Source organism: Centroberyx affinis, unplaced genomic scaffold (genome assembly GCF_046629955.1).
Source record: "Centroberyx affinis isolate AG114_WGS23_722 - 3 ecotype Tasmania unplaced genomic scaffold, CSIRO-AGI_Caff_v1 ptg004249l_1, whole genome shotgun sequence".
Classification (NCBI taxonomy): Eukaryota; Metazoa; Chordata; class Actinopteri; order Beryciformes; family Berycidae; genus Centroberyx; species Centroberyx affinis.
In genome coordinates, this window is record NW_027281983.1 from 87,501 (window position 1) to 101,548 (window position 14,048).

Here is a 14,048-nt window from a genome sequence, read left to right on the forward strand (position 1 = left end):
ATATAGTATATCAGTCGAAACATAATGTGCAGTACTTTGAAGCTGTAAAAAATTATTTGAGGTTCCAGGTACCTATGAACAGGAGTGAGTTTCGAGAGCCTGAATTTGAATGTTTTTCATGTTTAAACTGTGTTAATAATCTAAGCTAACATCCTCATTAGTTTGGTATTCATTAATATTTGTACAATAGAGATTTTGTGCTCATACAGTATGTCACGTAACCATGACCGCATCCTGGGTTTGAATCCAGCCTGGGACCTTTGTCTCATATCATCCCTCTCTCTCTCTCCCTCTCCCCCCAATCTTTCCTGTCTCTCTTCATTATAGACTATCTAATAAAGGCAAAAATGCCACCCGAAAAAATCTATCAAAAAAAAAAAAAAAAAAAAAAAAACCTTGATCACAAACCTGACTTGTGCAGAAATATTTTCTATGAAGGATAATGGCTATTGGACACGTGAGCGGCTTGGTATCAATTATACATTGTCTGTGGTTGATAAAAACCCCTTTGAAAGGCGAACTGCGTCCTTCAGCTGCACATTGAGTTAAGCAGGTTATTATTTGATTCGTGATTAGTGACATTTGTATGGTCACAAACCCCAGATACCTTGATCCTCACCTGGCAGCTGAATAGGCTTCCACACGGAGAACAGCTGAAAACAGCAACGTGTCGCGGCGCACGGTGCGAGCAGGAAGGTTTGAGGATGTGCTGTTTGGAAACAATGGAAACTCGCTGCACTTGAAACACTTGGCGAGACTCTACCCGCACCATAGAGATGAACAGACCGACTTCATGATCTTAGGGGAAAAGAAACATTTATTTTTCGATCTCTTGAGCAAAATCCTTACTGAGAGCAAAACGCTTTCCCCCCCGTATTAAAGGCAATACAAACAAACAGTAATGTATGTAAATGCATGGGTGGAGTAATGCACTGTAAGGAGTCATTCTTCATTTGAACATAATGGCTTGTGTAATGACTAGATTAGCCTCCAGAGAGACTCCGCATTCACTGTGTTTAGTGTAGGACTTAGGAGAGAGGCATGCTAAGGTAATTATCAATATAAACTTACCGAACTGAATGCTAATGGCAGCAAAACATCCTGTTCACAGGCACACACACACACACACACACACACTTACACACACATATACACGCAGTTACTATTACACTTGTGAGGGCATTCTGGTCATGGTGTTATACTTGAAACTTGCAAGTACAGTTAAACCTGGAACACACACTCGCAGGCACACACACACACACACACACACACACACACACACATACACATTCACAGGTACTACTATACTTGTGAGGGCATTCCATTGACATTCATTCCCTCATGCCCTCACATTAACCCCCTAACAATCTATCATCTATTATATCGCCTATCATCTACATGAGATAAAGAATAATGATAATGTGAATTGCTAGCGATGCACATTCACACATGTAAATGTGTAAATTAAGACATTGCATCTTTATATAAATATCTTCAGTTGTTGCAATTACCTGTTGCATTACCTTCCATACTCTCCATTTGTCTTATTCTTATCTGTATCATATTCTCTGCTGCTCCAATGACACAATTTCCCCCAATTTCTAATATAATCTAAAGGCCTAACTGCACATCTAACCTTAACCTCACCTTGACTGTGACTGTAACCCTCAGCTTAACCCCAAACCCTGAAATAAGCTTCCTCAAATTCTGAGTACCGGAAAAAATATGTATTTGAACCTGTAACCTCGCAAGCAGAGTTAAGCCTGGAGCACACACACACACACACATACACACACACACACCCAACTGCCCACCCATCTCTTACAGTAGACAAGTAGTGCGTATGAATGGCGGGTGTTTGAAATGAAAACGGCGGACCACCCAGGGCTGTCAGTGTTGCCCCGCCGACCTCCGCGGCTGACGGATGAAGGCTATTCACACCAAGCCTTTAACACCTTCGGTTCCCCCGCCTCACCAACACACACACACACACACACACACACACACACACACACTCAATAGTCAATACAAGCCCCGTACAATCCCCTAAGACAAATGGACAAACTTCAAACACTTACATACACAACCTCCGAAAGACAGAGAGGGAGGGGGGAGGGGGGTGAGAGAGAGAGAGAGAGAGAGAGAGTTAGTGGTTTACCAAAAAAGACCTAACTTCATCTCTCTCTCTCTCTCTCTGTATCACCCTCCCTCCCTGCTCCCTCTCTCTCTCTCTTTCTAAACAAATGCACAATCCTCATCTAGAGAGAAATACGCTGTGTTAGGGCGACGGCTCCATTTACTCCTGTGGGGGTTCATTTGGGTCCTTTCAGGCCCTGTGTGTGTGTGTGTGTGTGTGTGGGAGGGGGGTATAGGGAATGAAAGGCGTGGGGCGCTGTCAAATAGCCCCCTGCTTTTAATGGCCCAGCTGCATCATTACCTAGCACACACACTGGGCCCAAATAGACTGAGGGAGGAGGAGGAGGAGGATAGACAAGTCTATCAAACTAACTATGAGGAGAGTGAGAGACAGAGAGAGAGACGGAGAGAGAGAAAGAGGGAGGGGGGGGCACTCATCATTACCTAGCATACACACTGGAGTCGAAAGGACTGAGAGAAAAAAGAGGAGGAGGAGGAGGAGAAGGAGGAGGAGGAGGAGGAGGAGGAGGAGGGAGGGTACAGACATGCAACTAACTACAGTACAAGGCGTGTTAGTGAACTACACACTGAGAGGGGGATGAAGAGACTAGCACACACACACACATATACACACACGCACGCGCACGCGCACACACACGCATACACACACACACACACACACACACACACACACAGGGCCTCCAGGGTAGTTTTGCAGCGGCTCTCTGTCATGAACAGTGATGTAAGGCCTCTGTCGCTGTCAGGTGTGTGTGTGTGTGTGTGTGTGTGTTGATGACAGGAGGTGAATGGCCACACACATCCCTAATAGAGTGGTAAGAAGAATAAGGAGCAATGGGACGACTACGTGTGTGGGAGAGACATCAAGGGCAGTGCGCTGAGACACACACACACACACACACACACACACAGAGGGTGTTATACATATCAAACACACTACGACTCATTTACACACATTACACTGCAGCACTACCCAATACTATATTTCTTGTATAATGTTACTAGAAAAAATCCCCCGAAATAAAACAACTCGCATCCAAAAATGAAAATACGACATTCGAGGTGATACTGATGTAAAAACAAAAAAAAAAAGAACAAAAAAAATAGCATTGTGTAGTGAAAAAAAGTTATGACTAACAAGGCAGCCGCTTGTTCATCACCTCTTCTCTGGCAGGAATGTCAATAGCGCCCGACACCTACGAGCTCCACCGCCCTGCTGCTTTGCATCCTATTTTATGCTTTCACATTACTTCCAAGAATCCCCACTTCTCTTTCCATTTCCATCAGTCACTCTGTCTCTCTCTCTCTCTCTCTCTCTCTCGCTCTCTCCCGCTCTCTCTCCTCCCTTTCCATCATCTCCATCCATCCATCTCTTGTCGGAGCCTCTCAGCGGGGCTCGGGCTGTTGTGTGCGAGGCATACTTGGGCTGTGGCGTCAGTTTGGAAATGAGGCTCGTTTGCATTTAAACACTCTGCTCTCTGGGCACTTGGTAAACTTGATGAGAGGAGGATGAGGGGGAGTGGAGAGGAGGAGGGGGAGGGGGAGGAGGGAGGGGGAGGAGGGGAGAGAAAGAGAAAGAGGGGAATTGGAGAGAGGGAGCGCAACACTAAGAGAGAGAGAGAGGAACTGAAGAGAGGGAGAGGGAGTGAAAGAGGGAGTGTGTGGAGAACACTGGCTAATATAAATTCATTATGTAAATCCGCAGCTCAAACAAATTGACAGGCGGGTATTACACCCGAGAGGAGCTGAATCAAGAGCATGAAAGCATTAGCTCCACTCACCCTTGACCTCCAACCTCGACCTGTTCACCGGAGTGTGCCTGTTATGCATACTAACGACTCAGGAGGGGCCGGCCGGACAGTAACATTGCAACAGATTTTGTTTTCTTACAGTGGCAGCAACAGAAGAAGTGCTCAATCCTACATCTTATCCTGGAATGTCAACTATGCTGAGAGGAAAAACACTGGAGAGATGTGTTTTCTCACAGCGGTAGACCCACATCCTCCACTATTCTTTCTTCAATGTTTAACATTAAATCAGAAATGGGATACTGGAGCCGGAGGAGCTGACTGCACTGCAGCAGCCGCTGTAGACTAGCCCTCACTGAATGTTATACGGTGCATCAAAATTCGTAATTAGTCTAACCTAAAACTCGTGTCTCTCAAATGACTGATTTTCTAGATCATTCTTTCTGATGTCTGGAAAGAGAATTTGAATTTGAATTCGCAAGCAGCGCTACAGCAAGGCTGCAGTAAAGACAAGGACTGAGAGGTTATGAGGGTTATACTGTACATCGAGTGACGCAACACGCAAAAACAGGCACATCGTTCTTTTGTTTTTCATGGATTATTCATCTTTGCATGCGGCACTTTAAAATTGTACATTACATTATAGGGGTTGGATAAATTATTTTGTTTGAATTATGAATTATTGAACCAAAAAAAGTGCATTTTGATGTAAAATGGCTGTCCTGAAAAGTTAAATGAGCTTGGGTTCCTGGCGTTTGTTTCCTTTTGTTTTGCTGACACCGACGTTTGACCTTGGCAAAGAGATACAGCGTGTCGTTGTGGGCTGTGCATTTTAGTTCTCAGTGACGTTCCATGATGAAACCCATAAAGAATCGCAATACCTCATTGTTGTCATGTGAAAAACAATTTGGGGTAATTTCATGCTTTAACTTCAATTATTGAGAAACATTTTAAGGCCTTCTAAGGCTTATGAAACCCATTGGATAACCTTTTTCTTAGTTTCTTAGTTTCTGGAGTGCCTTAACCCGCCAGACACTTCAACACCCTCAAAGGTTGGCCACTCTCTCACAAAATGAGATAAATCAAACATTTCATATATCAAACCCTCATGAATATCCAAAATGTATTCAGCAGTCACTTCAGCGAGATCCCCCCTTCTTGACTCAACAGGCGGTTTGCCTTTGGAGCCGACCATATGGAAGGACAGGAGTTCAAGTTGTCGCCGTTAAACAGTGGTGTGACGAGGGCGACGACAGCCGCGGTCTTAAGCATCTCCAGCTGCCGGCAGCTTTAATTGGCCTGGCAGAGTTACAGCCAGGCGCCACTCATCTCTGACCTGAGCGCTGCCGGAAAAACCATTAAACAGGCTTCAAAGACCGCCGCTGGGTTTAGGGATGAGAGGGTGAGAGATGGAGAGAGAGAGAGAGAGACAGAGGGAGAAAGGGAGAGAAAAGGCAGATAAAAGGCAGAAAGGAAGAATGAGAAATAGAGTGAGAGAGAGTGAGAGAGTGAGAGTGAGAGAGAGGTCCTGATTATCGTGTTTATCCAGTGCTTTACCCAGTGTTTCTCATGTTGTGTCTACTTAGAGTAAATCCTTTAACCACATGGAGACCAGGTTGTTCTAGAGAGAGCCTGAGGACAACAACTGGACAACTTCACTAATCTGAATCTTAATGAGGTGGAAATCCCTCCCATGTCACACACACGCATGCACGCACACACACACACACACACACACACACACACACACACACACACACAAACAAAAAACTACTATGCACAGATACACACCAATGCACACATACACTTGACCAATTGTGCATGTTTTCTTGTGGAAAATTGGAACCTCACAAGATAGTGAAAGAGTACTGAATGTGTACAGTCCCATTGCACATTCATGTTAATGACATACAGTATAGATCTAATTAAGAAGTTTATTCCAGTATGATTTCAGCTCTGTGGCTCCCTAGCTGATCAGCTGCCTTCATCTCTGCTGTGGAGAAGTGCTTCTGTACACAAACAGAAGCACTTAAAAAACAATGTGATTTATTCTAAAATGCGTAAAATGCAAGTATGTGCTGTTTTATGAACATAAAAATGTTTAGCTATACTGTATATATATGTATCATACATCCTTGTATGGCAGCAGTCCGTCCAAACTAACAGAAGAGGAGGGTCTCCTGTTGTGTGACATCATGTCTTCATACAAGAAGAGGATTATGGGAGTTGTGTGAAAAAACCACAGCTAAAGTATGAAGATTTAGAGTTCGTTTTTCACAATAATACAACTTTTACTTCACATTTTTTAATTGGATACTGCTCAATAATGACCAAACATAATGTGCATTAGCTTTTCTATACACGCACAGACAAATGTATATGTGCGTTAATGCATGCATCGGTCATCACCCTCCATTTCCCGGCACGCCTGCGGTCTGGAGGTCACCACCATCCAGCAGTGGCAAAGATCAGCGGCGAGCATCATCCATCCCTCCGCCATCAATGCCGAAGCCCAGCGGCACCATTCAATTAGGAGCATTAGGAGCATCCTGCAGCAACATTCATTTGCTGCCTAATTGACCTCGAGTCGCAGTGGAGATCGAGCCCTGGCAACGACGACAGCTGCACAGACCGAGGCTCCTCCATGTTGACACCATAATTATACAACAAGCCACCCAACATGGGCTTTAGGGTCAGAACTGGGGGAAAAGAGAGAGAGAGGGAAGGAGAGAGAGAGAGATGAGGAATGATGAGGAAAGAACAGAGAGAAAGGGAGATGGAGTGAAGGAAAGAAAAGATGAGGAGAGAAGGACAGGGAAGGAGAGGAGAGAAGAAGAGAGGAGAGAAGACAGTTGACCGGAGGCTTGTTCAGCCATGAGATTAGGCTAAGTGATGAAAAGCAGGAAGGAAATAGAGAGAGAGGCAAGCGAGAGAGCCTCGGGTAAGGAAAAAAAGCATAGAAGACGGATGAAAAATGCTTTTCAGATGCTTTTAACCATGGGTGGGGTGAGACCAAAAATCAAGATAATGCGGTTCTTCGATCTTCGTGGCCAACATCAGGACAGGAATGGCCACTGGGCTCGATCTAATAATGGCCTTGATAAATAGCTTCGGCTTCAATCACGGTGTACGGTTGAACCCGCTTGTGCTTGAAACATCAAATTAACGTGGGTGTCTGGCCATGTCAGCTGTACAAAGGATAACATCACCCCGCTCTTGAAAAACATAAAATGGACTAATCTAATCTGGTAGGCATATCGCAAAGCCTAACAATAAAAAGCACTTAACAGAAACTTCAGTAAAAAATACATGAAAAGATTTGAATTTGAATAGCCCAATCCGGGATTTTGTGAAATTGCTCAACATTGATTTGGGGACTTTTTATCAAAGGTTAATTTGGCCTTTAGAATGAGGATAAACTTCACAAGACACCAGACATCACTATAATGGAGTAATGTTCATTGACATCCCAAAACTAGCCAAACACTGGGCTAGGCCTCATCTAACCAGATACTTTTAAAAAACTATTAAAAAAAAGCATTCTTGTTATTGTTATGATTAAAATCCTTATCAATCCTTACAAATCCGGTGGATTGGTAAGCAAAACTGAAATGGAGTGGTGAACTAAAGAAACTCTGTGTTATCATTAATACTGTGCAAAAAAAGAAGTGGAGGTAGACAGGATATACACAGAGGAACAAAATGTCAAACATCACAAGACAGGATCTCGACTAAAACCCACGAGGGAAAAATGAAGCGGGAACCCCCCTGCTCCCCCGACAAGAGTAGAAGTACTTTTTTCTTTCATTTTTCTTCCTTTAGCGGGAGACAATCACAGAAATCATGTGTCTGAAGAAAAAAAAACAAAAAACATTATTACATTAGAAAAAAAGTGTCAAAGCTATCAGCGGGAAACAATAGCACTGTCTAAGGCACTCAGACAGTCTGAAATGGAGGAGTAGAGCAGTCAATAATGAGCCTTCACGGAGTTATGAATCTCCAACACAGACAGAGCAGCTGAATCAATCACCGGGCCCATAGGCTTGCTAGCTGCTGTTGAAGTGCCGTTCACAATGAACCGGGATCAATGGCTAAGCTAGAGTTGACCATCGATCCAAACCATCCTCTCCTCTGCTTCCCTGTCCCGTCCTCACACTTCAGCGGAGCCTAACAAGGCAGGAGAGCCGAGCCGAGGCCGGCTAGGGTAAGACGGCAGCGTGTAGCCTTGACCCCTTGATCTGTAATGGACCACGCTCTTAAAAAAACATTCTTCCTCAGAGGTTCTTTGTGGGCTAAATGGTGCTTTAGACAGCCATTACTATTTGAAAGATCACTTAGACCTCTAAATGGTTCTTCACTGCTATTTGAAGAAGTGAAAGGCTCTGTCTACTACTAGCTACTGTAGAAATCCCACTTTTAACAGGCCTGCTACTCTGCTGCCGTCTTGGCGCTGCGCTACCAAAATGAATTGTTGGCAAAAGCCCATAGCACTAATGCAGGGCAGAGGCGGGTAGGGGGGACTTTGACTGTGGCTCTCAGTGTAGGATGAAATGGGCTTGGGGTGGAGTTGCAGCAAGCCTGTGATAGTCCTAGCCAAAAGTCTGGAGAGCTACTTTCAGGTAACCAGGCACCTGGGAGTCAGAGATGAAGAGCATGGTTTTGTGCTGACTGGAACACCCCATTTTTTAACTGAGCAATTGCAGGTCCTGTGTGTCGATCCAATTTGCCAATATGACTCCCCTTGCTGGACGGACAGGACATCAACTGCCACCCTCTGCATTGACAATATTTACCATCAAAACCTGACAGTCTGTTGTTTTGCCACATGTTCAGGTGGTGATGTGAAATCAATATTATATTGCATCTGAGAAAGAAAAGTGACTCAAACAAAGAAATCCACTCTCAGACACTCATCAATCTGTGATGCTAAGTGCATTCCAAGAGTTATTTTGTGATGAAGTGTTGTAATTCACCTTTTTGTTGTACTCATTTTCTTTCAACCTGAATCATCTACTTCTAATACAGTTAATGATTTTCTACATTTCAAGTTCAAGTCAAGTTCAAGTCTATTTATAAAGCCCTTTATCACACAAGCATGTCTCAAAAGACTTTACAGAGAATGAACCTAACTAGATCTAACTGATCAACAGTCAATCGTAAAACAGAATGCTGTAACACAAAGGACCAAGCACAAGAAAATCTCTCTCTTATTAAACTCCATTATGAATGTGCTGGAAATACCTCTGTGTGATGTCACATCATCTACATTTGGCCAGTTATCCTCAGTAATAAGAAAAATGCACCACCAAACAACAAAATGGTGACAAAAGCTGACAGGGATTGGATTGACGAGTGTGAGATTGCAGCATGCTACAGTATTTCCTCTGATCTACAATAAACTGAGAGACCAAGAAGAGAGAGGGACAGGATGGCTGAAGCCTAGGTCAGTGTTGCCCAATGCAGGCAGTTCAGACTAAATGGGAACTGGGGGGGTGATTGGCCATGAAGTCCAAACACTGACGGGTTAGGAAAGTTGAGCAGTGGAGAGGAGAGGAAAGGAGGAGAGGAGGAGAGGAGAACGGAAGGAGGAGGAGAGAGGAGAGGAGAAATAGTGAGGAGAGACGAGAGGATAAAAGAGGAGAGAAGGAGGGAGGAGAGGAGAGGAGAGGAGAGGAGAGGAGAGGAGAGGAGAAGAGAGGAGTGGAGGAGAGGAGAGGAGAGGAGAGGAGAGGAGGAGAGGCAGGGCGTCAGGCTGCAGTGTGTCTAGACAGTATTCATGATCCATCTGTCTGCCACAGCCACGGCAACAGCCAGCGGCTACAGCAAGATGGCAAACTCCATTACAACAGGAACATTTTCTATGTCCCTCTCCCTTTCTCTCGCTTCTCCCCTCTCTCCCCCCCTCTCACTGCCCACCTCCTTATCTCTCTCTCTCTCTCTCTCTCTCTCTCTCTCTCTCTCTCTGTCTCCATCTTTCTCTCTCTCTCTCTCTGTCTCCATCTTTCTCTCTCTCTCTCTCTCTCTCTCTCTCTGTCTCCATCTCTCTCTCTCTCTCTCTCTCTCTCTCTCTCTCTCTCACTGCCAGTCTCACTATCTCCCTCTCCCTCTGAGTCTGTCCGCCCTCCCTTCAACCCCCTACCACTCTTTTTGGCACTTCACTCTCTCCCTCTCTCTCTCTTTCTCTCTCTCTCTCTCTCTCTCTCTCTCTCTCTCTCTCTCTCTCTCCCTCTCTCCCTCCCTCTGTGTCTCTCAGGCATCACCAGAAAATGTGCACCGGCTCAGAAAATTACAATCATTGTACAGCTTTCCCATAACGCCGGCCGCAGACACTTACATTAACATTCGCTCTAGACAGCTAAATATTTTAAGTGCCCGGCGCTGGATTCTATCCATTGGAAATGAGTGCCCCCCCCCCCCTCCAAAACAAAAAAAAAAGAAAGGCCATTCACAGTGCCTTGTGGAGGGAAGGGGGGGGGGGGTAGACAGAAAGAAAAAAGCGAGAGACGAAGCAACAGAAATCTCCAAAACAACATTGGTTGATGATGAGGGTTTGGGGGTGGAAGGGGGGGGGGGGGGGGTGAAGGGCATGGATACAATTCAAGGAGGGAGGGAGGGATGGGAGGACGAGAGGAGAGGAAGAGATGGGAGGGGAGGTAGGGAACTCGCCAGACAGACACACACACACACACTTACACACACTTACACACACACACACACACACGGCCAGGGATGAAAGTGCTGCTGTAAAAAGTTTTCCCTCTCCTCCTAAAAGTTGTTGAAAGAGAATGCTGCAGCACATCAAAGTGGCCTGGCAGACAGCCATCGGAGCCCATTGGTGTCCTTCACCCTCTCTCTCTCTCTCTCTCTCTCTCTCTCCTTCTCCCTCTGTCTCTCCCTCCATCTCCCTCTCTATCTCTCTCTCTGTCTCTCTGTTTCCATTGATCGTGACGAGCCGAGGGAGCGCTCTCATCTCGTTCCCTGGACAGTGCTGCTCAGCAGGAGGTGGGGGAGCTGGGGGAGCTGGGGGAGGGGGGTGAAAGTGACGAGGAGGAGATTCAAACAAAAATGAAGAGGAAATGGAAAGGTGGAAAAAAAACTTTGGAGAAAGTAAAGTCGCGTTTGATCGGTACAAACAGTATTCCTATAAGGACTTATAGGGTGTCTGTGGTACAGTAGTGAGTTTACAGTGACCATATTGTAAATGATGGTATTTCTATCTCCTATAGTATCACTATAATATGCCTAGAATATTCCCATAGTGACTTACAGTGTGTTTGTGGCACTCAGTAATGAGTTTATGGTGACCTTATTTTAATTAATGGTATTTTCTCTATGGTATCACTATAATATTACTATAGGGACTTATAGTTTTGATGTGATGTTTGTACAATTTATTATAGGATTACTACATCTCTTTTTGGTAAATGCTACAAATACAATATGCATCTCATATTTTTTTATCTTCATGGCTCAAACGCAAAAACCCAACGCTAGAAACTCATTATGCTCCACAGAAAGTTAGTCTGCAGTACCACACCCAAAAATGATTGTGCGAGTTATGCACCCCGGCATCCCCAACATAACTGTTCACTGGGGACTGACAGACAGTTAAAGACGTGGATGCCAGAGAGGAACAGAGCTGAAAACACCAGATAGAGAGAGAGAAAAGATGAGGGAGTGAGAGGATAAAGAGGGATGAGCGAGGAAGGAGAAACAGGTTAGGAGGTCATATATGACATATCTATATATCTATCTATCTATCTATCTATCTATCTATCTATACTGTAATAGGGTGATGGTACAGAGAGAAACAGACGGAAGCAAAGTGATAAACCAGCAGCTGCCGGCACTCACAGTTGAAGATGGCGGTGTTGGGTGGGGAGTGGGTGGGGTTAGGAGTGGGTGGGTGGGGTGAGGGTGGAGACAGGTAGGAGGTAAACCAGCAGTGGCCGGTACTCACAGTTGAAGATGCCAGGCGGCGGGTGCTGGGTGACCACGGGGCAGTTCTCCTCATCGCTGTTGTCCCCACAGTTATTCAGCTGGTTGCAGATCAGCGAGCCCAGACGCAAACAATTCCCATTGGTGCAGTGGAACTTGCACTCTGCACAGAGGGGAGGAGGTAAGCAGACAGGGAGGAGAAACACTGATTAGCATGGCTATCTCTAACGGGTCGGTTCTCTGCATAAGAGCTGCGTTCACATCTGCGTTTGCATCCCAGGAGAACAAATGTTTGTTTGTCGACTCGTGGTTCCTCAGTCAGTTTGAGAGATGATAAGAGCCTCGTTCAACACCTTTTTCCCCACTGTTGAGATGCTGGGAAGCCATTTTGTGTTGTGTATTAAATCCCAAAGGCTTACCGTGTATCAGGAAAATGGACCGTGAACACTTTCAAAACTACAATCAACAGCAAAAAATGTAAGAAAAAAAATCACCAAATTTGATTTAAAAAAAATCCTTGTTCACAGGAAATGCTCATAAAAAAATAACTCGACCTACACAAACCAGTGTCATCAAAACAGTAGTGCACGCAGGCACAAAAAATAAATAAAAGTGTAAAAACACCCATAAACTGAGGACAACAAAGTGCTCAAATATTGAGTTATTACGTGTCTCTCTCCCTGTTATCTACGCCTCAGAATGTGCAAGGTCATGTGAAATGATTTTTTTACCTGTGAGCTCAAACACAAAGCAGCGTTAATGCGTTGAGTTCACAGAGAAACGAGGTCAGACAAAAAGCGGTCCCCCGTTCAAAACAACAAATAAATAAACAGCTTTTCAAACGGGTCTTTGATGTGCCGCAGCCCCAAACCATAATGTGCTTCTGTCACGGCTATTACAAAAACGCTTTTTTCGCCCTAAATATTAATATGCCTGATTAACACAATCTGGTTTGAAGAGGGGGAGAAAAAAAAACAAAAAAAACACCTCAAACCTATGAATGCAAAAGCAAAAAATATATATATTCTGGGGGGAATGAATAATCACACTGAACTTTAATCATAATAACTGAAAATAACAACAACAAAGTGTTTGATGCATTGGAAAGCAAGGCCGGGCTAGTATGCCCCGGAGTGTGATGTGTGTGGTTTAGTGCAGCCATTCTCTGAGAGCTGCGCTCACACAGTGCCCATTAGGAGTCCATAAAATGGGAGTTGCAGCAGAGATGGGAAAATAAATGAAACTTGAATGAGAAAGAGTTAGCCGTAGAGTTACATATTCCAACAAAAACCGAAATAACTCAACGCAGCGACATACACTCACTGAGCACTTTATTAGGAACACCTTACTAATACTGGGTAGGTATCAGCTTTCAGCTCAGTGTCAACCAGCTACCAAAGTGACATCCGCCTCAAGGTTTGACGTGTTGCATTCTGAGATGCTGTTCTGCTCACCACAGTTTTAAAGAGTGGTTTATCTGATCCGTTCTCCTCTGACCTCTCTCATCAACAAGGCGTTTCCGTCCGCAGAACTGCCGCTCACTGGATGTTTTTTGTTTTTCGCACCATTCTGTGTAAACTCTAGAGACTGTTTTGTGTGAAAATCCCAGGAGATCAGCAGTTTCAGAAATACTCAAAGCAGCCCGTCTGGCACCAACAACCATGCCACGGTCAAAGTCAATGAGATCATATTTTTTCCCCATTCTGATGCTTGATGTGAACATGAACTGAAGCTGCTGACCTGTATCTGCATGATCTTATGCATTGCACTGCTGCCACATGATTGGCTGAATGGATAATTGCATGAATAAGCAGGTGTACAGGTGTTCCTAATAAAGTGCTCAGTGAGTGTGTATCAACACAGAAGTCGAGCCTGTTTAGGTTTATGATGGCATGAATGTATGTATATGTTGATTATTATGTTTGTGCGTGTGTGTGCTGCCTCCTTAGCTTGTCTTGTGTTATAGTTCTGTGACTGTGTATTCCAGCAGGCTGCAAGTATGCGAGTGTGCTGCTTAGGGATGGGACGATATGCTTCAATACGCGATATGGGGTTCACGATTCGATATAACCATGATACGATGTGATAAATAAGTCAACAAAATATGACAGAATTAGGTTCATTTCTGAGCTACAAATCTTTGTAATGTAATTGGCTTGCTAGTCATTACAAAGTGCAAATAATATAATTGTGATGGAAAGCTTGTGA

General features: G+C 44.5%; 1 protein-coding gene across 1 annotated transcript in view; it reads right to left on the minus strand.

The window, feature by feature from the left end:
• The window catches only part of LOC139664369 (low-density lipoprotein receptor class A domain-containing protein 4-like), an 83,103-nt gene extending 71,108 nt beyond the window's left edge, over positions 1–11,995 (minus strand). Inside the window, exon 1 of the mRNA XM_071543172.1 lies at positions 11,863–11,995. The gene's annotated coding sequence lies outside the window, so the exon portion shown is untranslated. The remainder of the gene's footprint in view (positions 1–11,862) is intronic.
• Positions 11,996–14,048: the final 2,053 nt, after the last annotated feature.